The 13,754-nt window shown below is 45.0% G+C and overlaps 1 pseudogene; it reads right to left on the bottom strand.

The window, feature by feature from the left end:
* Positions 1 to 11,635: 11,635 nt before the first annotated feature.
* On the bottom strand, positions 11,636 to 13,671 carry LOC109305373 (annotated as a pseudogene).
* Positions 13,672 to 13,754: the final 83 nt, after the last annotated feature.

Below are 13,754 nucleotides of genomic sequence, written 5' to 3'. Positions count from 1 at the left end.
CCTGGGGCCTTCTTTCTACTCCCTATGTATTTAAAAAAGGACTTCTTGTTGTCCTTAATCCGGGAAGCCAGCCCCTGTTCCATCTCTGCCTTGGCCTTCCTAACCATCCCCCTACATCCCCGAGCAACTGTAGAATAGCATGTTTCCTTTCTTGTTCTCTTTTACACTCACAGGCACACACAGAGTCAAAATGAGGCCGGGGAGAGACTTTTACACTCTTAGCGGTATAAGCGATGGGAAACCAGTCTATACCTGTAACAGAACAGAAGTTGAGCACACAAAACTGGTTTGTACCTATGACCGGTTTGTACCCAGGACCAGCACAGAAGTTCAGCACACACAGGCTGCTTTAAAGACAGTGGAGCCTAGTCTAAGATTTGCTGCCCCACCAAAGGGGGAAACGTGTGCTCTGCTCTCTACCAATCTAAACTACAATGATTACAGAAAGCTGCGTAACTTGGGTCACTACCACCTTGGGCGTTTTGAATGTCTGCACCTGCCCGGATTACTTCTTTTACTGTAATTCACATAGAAATTGCTTGGGGCCGATTAAAGGTAATTTCCAAATAACCTGCAGGGACTTGCAATTCTTGTACGGTTCATGTTTACTTGGTTGCTGTTAGATAGCTAATAGCTGCTGAGGTAAGCATTGTCCCCAGTGCCTGAATGCCGATCGATGATAATGGCAGTTATCGCTGGTGGATCAAGGGCAGGATATGGCCCACTCAGGACAGTAGGCACCCCAGCAAAGGCCGCTTATTTTTTACATGTTCAAATCTTTCTTACAAAGTAATATCCTGAATTTCACTTGCAAGCATGGGCCTTTCCCCCAAATTTCTCTTTCCCTGTGATATTCTTCACTAATTACACCTTTACCTTCAAAGATGCCGCGGGTTAGCCATTCTTCCTCTGGACAAGTCTCCCTCCACTGGCAGTTAACTCTTGGCCAAAAAATTGCTTGAGAACTACATAAAGCTCTTAAGCCTCAATTCTCAGTCTCCTGCTTTCAGTGGGATGGGGGCAAATTTGACTCTAATGACCTAGGGACCTTCCCAGATGTTCGTGTTAGCCACAGCAGCCTCAGAGTTGCTCTAGTTTATAGTCTGCTTCCCTATGGGATGTGGAGAGCATAGCATTAATTGATTCACAAGGCCAGAAGGGACTGCTGTGTCCTCTAGCCTTAGGCTGCAGTACTTTGCTGTACTAGATCCTGTTCAAAGCATAGAATGTTTTTTCAGGAAAAAAGCCCCACCTTCATTAAAAAATTTCCAGTGGTAGATAATCCACCACAACCTTTGGTGAATTCTCAATGATTAATTAATTATTACAACATTCAGCAACAATTTATTCATCCAAACCTTCAGGCCATGCCTTTGCTGGAAATTAGCCTTGATTCCAGATGCCTGCTGCTGGCGCAGTTGCATATTCCATGCTTGGACTTATTTAAGTGCAAATCACAGCTTTCTTATCTAAACTTGGTGATTGCCCCAATGCAGTTATAGGCAGTCCTCAACTTACAACGTTTTGAGTTACAATGTTTCGCACTTACAATGTTTATAAATTGACACGGCGTTTCAACTTTCTGACACCAGTTTTAACTTTACAGTGCTTGATCTGACGCCACGCCATGCCAGCGCACAAGTTTGCTGCATTGCCCATCTCCCTGGTGAACATCTGTCCAAACTTTCTTGGACCCTGTCATGATGCAGGGTCCCCAGGGATGGCCGTGATGTCCCGCGGGCTCTGTGACCATGCTGGCTGCGCCCTAAGGGCACCTTCTAATCTCTCCTGCCATGTCTTGCTTTATAAATAAAAAATAGGGATGCTGCCCTTGAGTTACAGCTCAGCCATGGTCCTGAGGGACCCCCCTAAATCCAGCAGGTTATTGGACCCCTTGATGGGCCCGGCTCTCAGTACATGACTCACAGGATACCCCAAGCCTTATGGGCCAGATGCGTAGCTCCAAAACCTCCCCTTTACCATACCCCATGCCTTGCGGGGGGTAATTAAACATTGTCCCTTTTTACGAGGCCTCAATCTAGCTCAGCCTCCTGTCATCACTAGGCCCTGGGCCCCTGTAGCAGCGCCCTCTGTGCTGGGGTCTCCACACCTGGTCACCTTTGACAATGTGTAGGGGTGCACACAGGTGCAAGTGCACCCCCTGAGTGTGGTGGTGCACCCGCTGTGTAAAGGCGCCACTGATGCTGCTGGCAGCACCTGCAGGTGGGCACTGACCAGTGGCCCCTAAAAAATAAATTGAGAAAATTAATATTTATGTGCCCTGGGCTGCCTGTCATGCGGCCCTTGATGGCTTGCCAAAACTCAGTAAGTGGCCCTCTGCCCGAAATAACTGCCCGCCCCTGACATAAAATTAAGCCAAATTTCCAATTTAGACAGGGCCTCTGTCCCTTCCTTCCACAAATCTGCAGCATCTGATATCATACCTTTGGACATGTTCTGTGTAATAATAATTGGGAATATGCCTATTTCAAGTAGTTTGAGACTATTCCCTGTCTCCTGTCTCCACAAGGTACAAGGTGAACATGGGTGCATTTATCTTGTTAAGAAGCAAATAGAATTGCAGCTTTAGCTATGCTGTTGTAAGTATACTGTCTTACTGAACTGCAGTGAAGAAATCAGAGATATTAAAGAATTAAAAATGCCAAAAATTCAAAATGAAAAATACATGACCTATGTGGTATTGAATAGGATTAATTTAAAACAGACCACAAGCTCTCTAGTGGCCCAAAAGTCAATGGAGATCTCTGAATTAAGTGGTGTGACATCAGAAACAAACCTATAATCCAGCAAATGATTTAGTTACGTGTTTTCTGGTCCATTCAGTCACGCGCATTCTCCAAGTTTGGTTATTTTTCAATTTAATTTATATTCTTAAACAATTAATGATCTGATAGCAGCAGTATTGTTATAGTACTATTATATACATGTCTAGCATATGTCTTGAGCTTTCACAATAAAGCTCATATACAGAACTGCTTGTAAAAAAAGCAGTACAGTTTCTTATTTATTGTGGCAAAAATCTAATACACTCATGGTTAATACAACTGTGATTTAACAAAGGATTTTTATTATGAAAATAAATCCTGCTAATAACTGCCTTACCAGACATTTTGCAATTAAAGATAAAAATATGTAGTAAAGAGACATGTAATGCATAATAGGAATGAGGGTAGAGAAATGGAAATGACCACATCTGAGGTGGAAGCAAAACTCAAAGAGCTTCACCACTGAACATGATGAAACTTGTTGGATCTGGATTTAGGACCCAGATGACCGTTCAGACTGACCGCGACCTTTCCATTTGATAACAGGCAAATTTACTGATACACAGTGATAACAGAAAAGAAACAATACAAATAATCAAGCAATTCTACATATCTACCAATTCTAGGGCTGCCATCAGAGTCAAGAAACGTCTGGCCACAACGCAAGCTTCACTCTGAGGCTCTCTCTTAGGTGTCAGATGTCAGCAGCCTGGAGGTGGGATGCTGAAACCTATCCCCTGCCCCCTCCCCAGTGGGGTGGATGAGATGGTTTGGAGTTTGCTCTATATACATGGTGGCCTTGGGGACCCTTTTCAGGAACCCTGAGCCCAGGCCCCTTCTTGGAGACCCTCTCAGGGAGAAGAAGCCGGGGATGGACCGTTTATTACTCTCAAATCTCTCATAGATTTCATAGGCATTGGGGCTGGAAGGGACCTCACAAGATCATCGAGTCCAGCCCCCTGCCCCAGGGGCAGGAAGATAGCAGGGATCATAGGATCCCAGCAAGATAGGCAGCCAAGTGTTTTTTGAAAGTATCCAGAGTAAGTGCTTGCACCACCTCTGGGGGGAGTCTATTCCAGGCTGTAAGTTAACTGAACTAGTTCATTCCCTTACTTGATGATTTGCATAGGGTGCGTACTAGTCCCTAGGTCACAGCTGCTATTCTAATTAAGATTTTTTTCTCAGCACATCCACCCTATTTTTGCCTGCCATGACTTGTTGGATCAAATAAAAAAAGAGGGAGGCTTGCTGTTCTTAATTACAGTTGTCCTGGGCACTAATAAGGATTTTTTTTGCACTCTGTTCTACTTTTGGGAGGCACTGTTATGTCTAAGCTGCTAGGACATTATCTCTGTGGCGCTCCCAGTTATCTTATGCTTTTCATTAATTTTGGTGGGCTGCAGGACTGCAGATCCCTGTATGTTCCACAGGTACACCTGTCCTGAAACACCGCTACTCACGGTTGGTTGTTTCCCATCTGTTCAGGTTCCCAGGCTGAAATTCTCGTTGTCATGCCGGATCTTGCAGATAGTGGTCTCTTCTTACCAAGTGTAGGTAAGCATGGAGACTTCTCCAAGTGTCAGGAAGAGGGAGTCTCCTACTCTCCTCCTCTACCCCTCCCAGGGCATTGTCTCTGGCTTCACTTTTTCTCAATGCTCTGTCTGCTCTCTCCTCTCATCTCTCTCTTTTCCTCCCACTTCTGGTTGTTGCCGGGCACAGTTTTTTAACTGCTCTCTGTCCTGCGCCCAGCCAACTAGAGCCTACAGGAGCTAATGAATTTAGGCACTTCTGAGCTTCCTGCTTCTTGTTCTTTCATTTCTTGTCTCTCACCAGGTTATGTTGGTGCTTGCAACAGCCTCTCCAGCACACTTCATGCTCTTTGGGGACCTTCTCCTGGGTCCCTTAGCCTCTTTATGGTGAGCAGCATGAGCCTTGCTGCCACAGGCCCTGGAGACTCAGACAGTAAAGAAGTTTTTCCTTATGTCCAGCCTAAAATGGTCCTCCAGGACCTTGTGACTGTTGGAACTTGTCTTCCCTTGGGGTGCCCTGGTGAACAGATGTTCTTCTAGTTCCTGATGCACACCTCTTATACACTTTTGGCTGCCATGAAATCACCCCTGAGCCTACGCTGTTCCAGGCTGAAGAGTCTCATGTCTCTCAGCCTGTCCTCATAAGGCCTGCTCTCTTGCCCTCTGATCATGGGTGTGACTGTCCTCTGGACTCTCTTGAGCTTCTCCACATCCTTTCTGAATTGCAGAGTCCAGAACTGGACACAGTACTCCAGCTGTGGTCTCACCAAGGCCGAGTAAAGTGGGAAGATGATTTCCTGGGTCTTGCTTGAGATGCATTGGTAGATGCACACCAGAGTTTTGTTTGTTTTGCCAGCTGCAGCGTTGCATTGGTGGCTCATATTCACCTTTTGGTCAATCCCCAAGTCTCTTTCAGTCATTGTGCTAGCGAGCGTAGCACTGCCGAACCTGTAAGCATGGTGTGAGTTTTTCCTCCTGAGGTAGAGCTCCTTGCATTTCTCAGTGTTGAATGCCATCAGGCTTTAATCAGCCCACCTTGTAAGCCAGTCAAGGTTGGCCTGGATTGCAAGTCTATCCTCTAAGGTGACTGCACTTACCCATAGCTTGGTGTTGTCAGCGAACTTGGCCAGTCCACTTTTGACACCAGCGTCCAGATCGTTTATAAACACATTGAAGAGTACAGGTCCGAGCATGGAGAGTTGGGGGATGCCACTGGTCACCATGCACCATGATGATCTGGTTCCATCAACTACCACTCTCTGGGTCTATCCATGGAGCCAGTTCCCTAGCCATCAGACCGTGAATTTGTTGAGGCTGCAATTCCCCAATTTTTCCATGATGACATCATGGGACACCAGGTCAAAGGCTCAAAAATATGATATCCACCTCTTCTCCTTTGTCCAGGTAATGCATCACCTGGTCATAGAAGGAAATGGGATTGGTCAGACAAGACCTATCTGCAATGAAACTGTGTTGGCTATCTCTCAGAATGTTAGCTTCTGTTAGCCTGTTGTTAATGGTTTCCTTGATGATTTTCTCCAAGATCTTTCCAGGGACTGAGGTCAAACTGACTGGCCTGTAGTTCCCTGGATCTTCCTTCCTCTCTTTCTTGAAGATAGGTACCACGTTGGCCCTCTTCCAATCGTCAGGCATCTTGACCGAGCTTCATGAGTTCTTGAATATCCTCGCCATTGGCCGTGCTAGTGTCAGCCAGTTCCTTTAGCACTCTTGGGTGCATTCTGTCCAGGCCGGCTGATTTGTGGATATCCAGGCTCTTTGCTTTTGTATCCTCTTTCCCTCCTGAAGTCTCCTGATGACTCTCCATCCATGGCTATCACTATTGGTGTCTCTGCGTGATCATCACACTGTCCACATCTTGTGTCATCAACACGTTCCAAGCCCATCACATGCACACCCTTCCCAAAACAGGAATTTTAGGCCCTCCTCTTTGGTCTTGTGAGCTGGTGCCAACTTATTTCATGTTATGGCACAGTATGGTACATGCCCTTACTTTTCCAACCTGTGTGTGTATCCGTTGCCCTTGTGTTAGATAGCTTGCTTGGTTCTGAAGATTCAGAAAACTGTATGTGTGAGACTTAGGCTTTTAAAAATCCATTAACCCCTGCTGCCCATCCTGAACCATTCTAATGCATATATATAAATAAAATGATATTTAAAGCTTGTCTTTTGGGAATATATATATTCCCCCCCCCAAAAGCCTTTAAATACCATTTTCAAGCCATCAATTGGATAATTTCTTTCATAGAGTATTGAACAAATTATTAATGTATCTATCAAGTGATACCAAATGACTGGAGAACAGAAAATGTTGTACGTATACATAAGGGGGGGAGAGGGGAGTGGTCCAAACAACTACAAACTCCTTAGGACAAATTTTTCAGGAAAGAAAAATTGCAGATGGAGGTGGATGGAAAATTGGATAAAGTGCAACATAAGTTTAACAAAGGTAGATTGTGTCAGACTAAGCTGATATTTTTCTTTGGTAAGTAAACTGGTTCTCTTGAAAAGGGAAATTTGGTATATCTTATCTATCTGGACATTAGTAAACCATCTGAAGTGGTGACATATGGGAAATCATTAATGATGTTGGAGATATATCTTAAAATGGGGTGGACAAAATATGGTTGGTGGGCTGGATCTGGCCCACCAAGGGATTTCATCTGGCCTGTGGTGGGTCCCTCAGCCCCAGCCAGCCCAGGTATGGGGGCAGCCCAGGCCATGGTGTATATGGCGAGTCCCAGTGCCCCCGGGTGTGCAGCAGGGTGGGAGTGGCATGGTGATTAGATTGTACTTCCCAGCAGCCCTGGCCGCAGAGGCTCCTTCTGGCTGCTGCTGCCAGCCCCAGCCCCGCTGCCTGGATACCCCACACCCACACCCACTGCCAGGGGCACCAGATGGAGTGGGCAGGCGGGGTCTCCAAGGAGACTAGCCGGGACCCCTGTGAGCAGGGTATGCTCAGCCAGGCAGACGGGATGGGGCTGCGGGCAGGCAGGGAGTGTATTCTGGCTCTGCCCTGGGTCCCAGCCCCATACTGTCACCACCCCATGATTCCAGCTCCAGCCCTGAACCCAGCCCGCTCCTACCTGCCTGTCCCACTTCCATGCTGCTCCACCCTCGTCCCATCCTCCTGGCTAAGTGCACCCTGTCTGTGGGGTCCCCAGGCCAATCTTCATGGAGAGTGCCCACCCACCCACCTGGCACACCCAATGGTGGTTGTGGGGTGGATGGGCCCAGCTCCAAATATGCTCAATTACCCCCGCCCTGTCAGCACCACCCCCCTACCCCATCATGCTGGTCTGGGGGCAGTACCCGTCTCCCCCCAGCCTGCAACAGCTCACCAAAAGTCCTAAAGTGGTTCTTCAGCCAAAATAATTGCCCATCCCTGTCTTATAACCTATATTGCTATATTAAACTAATTTTTGTCATTCGTATCCACACTGCTGTGTATATTAATCATATGTACATACTATAGTAAGATGTGTGGGGGTTCATTTTAATTGAAATACATCTAGCTATGTTTTTAAACAAAAACTTTCAAAATTAAACGGACACTATCGGCATAGAAACTTGATTCACAAGAGCGTGAGAACAGAATAAGAACCCAAAATATTGTTAACAATTTCATTTTTAATACCTTTTTAACAGTTACTAAAATTAAGATTTCTTTAAAAGTCTAATTTACTTGTCACTGTTGATGCTTGATGTTTTATTTATTGCATTTTGTGCAATTTGGATTTTTCAAATAGGCCATTTGTTTCACTTTTATCTAGAGTAGCTTCTAGTGCAGGGCTGCCAAAGTCATCCAGCCCTGCTAACTGGATGGGGGGCATGGAGCCAGTTTGCAGGCTGGGTTGGGCCAACGGACCGGACTCGTGTACCCGATCCAGTGCACAAGGCAGTGTGCACCCTAGACCAGCCTGCATGTTGTTTGCAGCACGCATGCTAGCCCCAACCCTGTGGGTACATGCAGCATGTGGGGCCAGTCCAGGGTGTGCACTACACATGGTATGTGGGGCCAGCCTGGGGTAGATATTGCATGTGGCACCTGTGCCAGACTGGACCTCCTTGCTGGATCCAGCATTTGTGGCCTGTCTCTGGGCCCAATCCAGAGTAATCTCAGATCCAGTGTGCAGGGCTGGTCTGGCACAGTGCCTGCCTAGACTGGCCTTATGCACTGCATACAGCGTGCACACCAGCCCCAGGCCGCATGCTGTGTGTAGTCCACACCAGCTGGGCTCCGTGCACTGCATATAGCATGCAAGGCTGCACTGTGGGTTGACTAGATAACAAAAGACAGGTAATGTATTGGAAATTGTTAAAAACCCACAAAATCTAAAGACAAGCCTCTACGGTTAGATTTAATTTCTTCAATATTTAAAGAATATTTTTCATTGAGGTTCAATGGTTTTATTGAAATAAGCGCACAATTGATTAACGGAAATGTAAAGGCTAGAATTGCGTTGGGAAAAACACCTTTCAGTTGGGCATGGGAGAGTTAATGACTGCAATTTCAGAATTAGGACACAAGTATTTTATAAAGAACAAAAACAAATGCAAACTTCACAAATACTCACATCTGAACCACAGCTTGTAACAACAGCATCCTGCGTATAAAAACTAGATGAAAAACCCATCATGAGTATCACCGGTGGAAAGGTAGAGTTTTTTACAAAGTACATTTTTCTCACAAGACACAAAACCTAAGCAGAACAAGATGCACGGTAAAAATACATTCATGCCATAAACATTTTGATGTAAAGCTGGAAAGAACACTTCCTGACTTTTTCCAGCAACAGCATCATTTTTATACACTGTTTTCTGCACATCTCCATAAAGAAAAATGTGCAAACCAAAACTGCTCTTTACGCTGTAAACTTACAGATGCCAGAAGGAAGTGCAGACTTTACTGCTGTTGATTGTGGTAACATGAAGCCTCCCGGTATCCTTCTCTTCATTTTGATGAAATAATAATTCCAGGAGCTATGTTTGACTACAAAATACTATTTGTCTATGCTTTATACTATAATTCTATATTTTACCTAACACCTTGGAATAGTTTTAGAAACCGTTCCAGAAAAAAATACATTCCTTATTCTAATTAATCGATTTTAAATGTAGATGAAAGAATAAATAATAGGTGTAAAGTAAAATCCTGCTCATTATGCACACATGAACAGCATCCTTGACATCAGTAGGGAGCAGAATATTTTCTTGGCTTTACAATGACTTCCTAGCTGTTCATTGTGTTCTGTTATGGAAGAGCCGTACCTTGCAGAGTTTTTATGTGGAACTGCATTTGCTGTCTGGACAGCTGAGCCAAGAGCAGGTAAATCAGGCCTATTAATGGAAAAATACCAGGATTACTGAAATACATGCACGTAAAGGAAGAGTCATACTTTTTGTTATGGCTTTTGGCAGTATGCATTTGTAGACTAACCTCCAGATTTCTGGGAAGCAGAAAAGTGCTTGTGTAATATAACACGCTGTAGTGCATTAACAATGTGAATGTGGCAGTGCAGAGCGTAACAAAGTGGAAACACTGTCAAGAAGCTTGTGGCTGATTCTAGTGCTAGTGGAAGGTGGTTCTCAAGTGAGCCTAGTGCTGGGACTGTAACCCTCCCGATTCACCACTACCCTGTGCCTTATGCAGTTATGCACGCTAGTGCAAAGTGTTCTCATTCGGATTTGGTGGCACTTTATACCCCTTTACGTGTACTGATGTAAATGATGACACGACACACAGGTGACAATGACCTGGGCTCCAAGGAGGGAAAAAACAGTTCAGAATATTTGATTTCAGGATACTGATTCTAAACTTGGAATATTTAAAATGAAGTTTTAATTTTAAAATATATTTTGAAAAAAATAGTAAAGAGAACATTTGTACTCAGCTTTTAAACACTGTGGATATCTCTCTCAAATGAATAAGACATTGGGTGCTTGATTGGCTTGATTCATGAGACTCTCCTGTGTCTTATTTCCATGACATCTTAGCATATCAGGAGCCTTCAATATGCACAAGTCCTAGGGTTTGCACTTCATTACAGATCCTTTGTCATTTGAAAGTGAATTAGTACACAGGAGGTTGAAATGGATCAGTACTTAAATATCACTCTGGCTCCTAGTCTGGGTATGCATGTGTATAATTTGGGAATTTCTGGGTTTGCTATGCCATGCAAGACCTAGCGGTGGCAATTCTTATGTACCTTCTTTATCCCTTTTCTTGCTGAGCACCCTCTTTGGAGAAAGATATAAAACAGCAGCAATGGTGAGAAGAACAAGACGAACGGAAAGGGACAATTGCTTATATTTTTGGTGCTGGCATAGTTGTTGCTCCTTTTAATTCAGTGCTTTCCTCACTGCTTTCTCCATAGTTTAATTCTGGACCAGACTGTTAGTTATTCTTGATTACTGCACTTAAATAATTGCTACTTTCAATATGGTAATAACAGCAATGATAGTTCAATTGTTTCAATGAGATTGCAAAAATATTAAGCTTTAATTAAACTTAGTATTATCTTAAAATCCATTGAGTTTTAGCTTCAATGGCAAGACTCAAATGGGAGTGAAAACAAGGTTTTCACTGCTTCCAGGTTATCTGTACTAAACTGGAAGGTGCCGTCCAGTGTCTTCTGCATCAAGCTACAGAACTAGCTCTTATAGTTCTGTCCTTGATTATTCTTCGGTGCTGTCTGTTTACACGGTGGCAGGTAACAGGTTAGTCGCTGAGATTTATTTTCCCTTAATGGAGGCCGGATAAAGAATCCAGGGTTTTTTTCATTTCAAGTTCTAGGGCCTAGTTTTTATCTTGCAGTTTTTAATCCCTTTGGAACTGGATTCATAAAAACCTGTAGGACAGCAGTTTATTGGGAGCCTTTTCACGTTTTGCGGGTATATGCTATGCAAACATTTTGAAAGAGTGAAGCTTATGCACGTTCCTGGTCATGCATTTCTTGGTCATGACTACTGAATTCTGGGCTACTGAGCTACTGCGTTCTCCAACATATTAACCCAAGGTCCATGGATTTCAGTTAAGGTCCCCGCACTGGTTTCATAGCCTTTCAGAACCGGGGTCTTACCTTTGTCAGAAATGTTGCAGAATTTTCTTAGTCATTTCATTCAGTTGGCCATAAATGCTCATTGCACACAAACGGTTTATGTAAAGTTAGTTTACAGCCTTACTACAGGACACCATCATTCAAGAAAGACTCTATATTTAAACAGTAACTAAAACACTTCGAAATAATATTTTTCCACTAAAAAGATTTCTTTATTTGCTTTTAACTACTGGTATGTACATTCCTAAAACAAAATCTAGACATTTAACAAACAACATGCTGGAAAAAATGCATTAAGCTAAATGAATTGCACAGAAATGAGTGGCCAGCATATAGTATCTCATTTGAGCTACACCATGCCCATACCCCTATATTAAAGCAAACCCATGGCACGTGTCAGTTTGATCTATATTTAAACAAAGGGAAGTCAGAGAAGAGAGAGAAACGACATATAAATAGGGCTAATAATACCTATATGTCTATCCTAAATGGTTTATTGAAAACAAGAGATGAAGATTGAAGATCTGAATTAACTCTGTTTTATGCACAGATTTTAAAATTTGGGAGCGCAGTTCATTAATAAACACACTTCCAAACATCTCAAAAATATTGTTCCATGTGCACAGAAGAATATTATTAACACCTTAACCTTTAAAAATATGTTAAGCTGTAAAAATATTAACATGTGTGGTATTTTACACCCCTAATATAGTAAAATATCAATGGCATACAGTAAAATATAAAAACAGAAACTGCTGAAAATTCTAGTAGATCATCTGGAGCAACCCTATAGGCAGGGGATATTGTAAATGCATTAGTATCTGAACATATTAACTTATTTACTATAATATTCACAGCCACTGGGATGTTCTGGTTCTTCTGATTGTTGTACATCTCTGAAAACAAGCACCTGTGTACAGCACTCTGGCAGCTTTCCCTACAGTACGGGAACACTACCTGTCTCGTTTCAGAAGTCTCGGACAACAGAGAAAACAAATCCCAAGAGTCATATATTGCAAGACTGAAGGCTTTGAGGAACTAGACCTTTAACAAATCAAATATAAGTCCACGTGTATGCAGACGGCGTCTGAGACAGCTGGGACCTGCATGAAGTGCAGTCGTGGTGGTCTGTGGGAGAAAGATAACTAGGCTGATGGGTGTCATTCTGGAGAAGAGGAGACGGTGGTGGTCCCAGAGCTTGACACAGGCTACAGAGACGTGGATGAGGCATTTCAGTGCGGCAGGAGTGGAGTTCACCATGTGAAGGCTGCAGGCTGGATCTAGTTAAAGAATGAGTGCTTTTTCAGTGATTCAGGCATCTCCGGTGGCGGGGGCCGGGGCATCCTTAAATAGACCTTGACCGAGTCATAAATGAACCACTGCAGGGCTGTGAGGGTCCCAATCATGAGGATGCGGGCAAAGAGGCCTTTCCATACACCTCTAAAGCCCAGCCTCTTCAGGATGTCCAAAGCACTACTTCCCTTCTCCTTGTTGAGCACAGACACTACCGAGTCAGCCGGGTGGGAAACGACAGCGCAGAAGACACCAGCAATATAGCCAGCCACAAAGGTGACACCAAGCTGCTCCATCTTGGTACATTCGCTACGTGGCTTGGGGACCACGTGGGCATAGAGAGCCTCCAAGGTGCGCTCAAAGCAGGCAAACTTCATCATGGTATAGGGGATCTGGCGCATCCAGAGTGGGGTCACTCCCTTATAGAAGGCCCACAGACCTTCCTCTTGATACATCTTGGGGGCAGCCTCCCGTAACGTGTTGGCATAACCCTTCTGAGTCTGGATCCGCACCTTGACTGCCTCCATGGGAGAGAGGGCGATGTCAGCAAAGAACTCGGCGGTGGCTGAGGCGGCCAGGTAGAGGCTGGTCCGGTACAGGTAGGCTCGCTCCGACCCCAACAGTTCAGAGTAGCGCAGCTTGAACACCTCGTAGAGGCCAAATTTGCAGAGGCCCTGCATGGAATAGCCCCAGCAGGTGGGAGCCCATCCCTTGGCCAGCCCACGCATCCCCTCCTCTTTCACAGTGAGGGAAAAGCCCTGCATCAGGCTCCGGTAGCGGCTGGGCTCTGCCTGCATCCGACACTTCACGAGGTCCAGCGGCACCACCGCCGTGTGAGTCAGGCCGCAGCTCACGATACCACCCAAGCCGCACAGGGCCAGGTACGTGGGCGAGCCGTACTGGCAGCTGTAGTCCTCCTCCTTGCTCCATAGAGCAGGGACCATGATCACCCGCTGCCTGAATCGGTGCTCTGGATGAGGGGGGGTGCTGCCGTCACCCTCTTCCGGACCCCCGAGATCCAGCTCCCCCTGCCCGCCCAGGCCACTGGGCTGGGACGAGGTGCCGTG

This window comes from Gavialis gangeticus, unplaced genomic scaffold, assembly GCF_001723915.1.
Source record: "Gavialis gangeticus isolate Ggan-Ray unplaced genomic scaffold, GavGan_comp1, whole genome shotgun sequence".
NCBI lineage: Eukaryota > Metazoa > Chordata > Crocodylia > Gavialidae > Gavialis > Gavialis gangeticus.
This window is presented reverse-complemented; position numbering and strand designations above follow the sequence as displayed.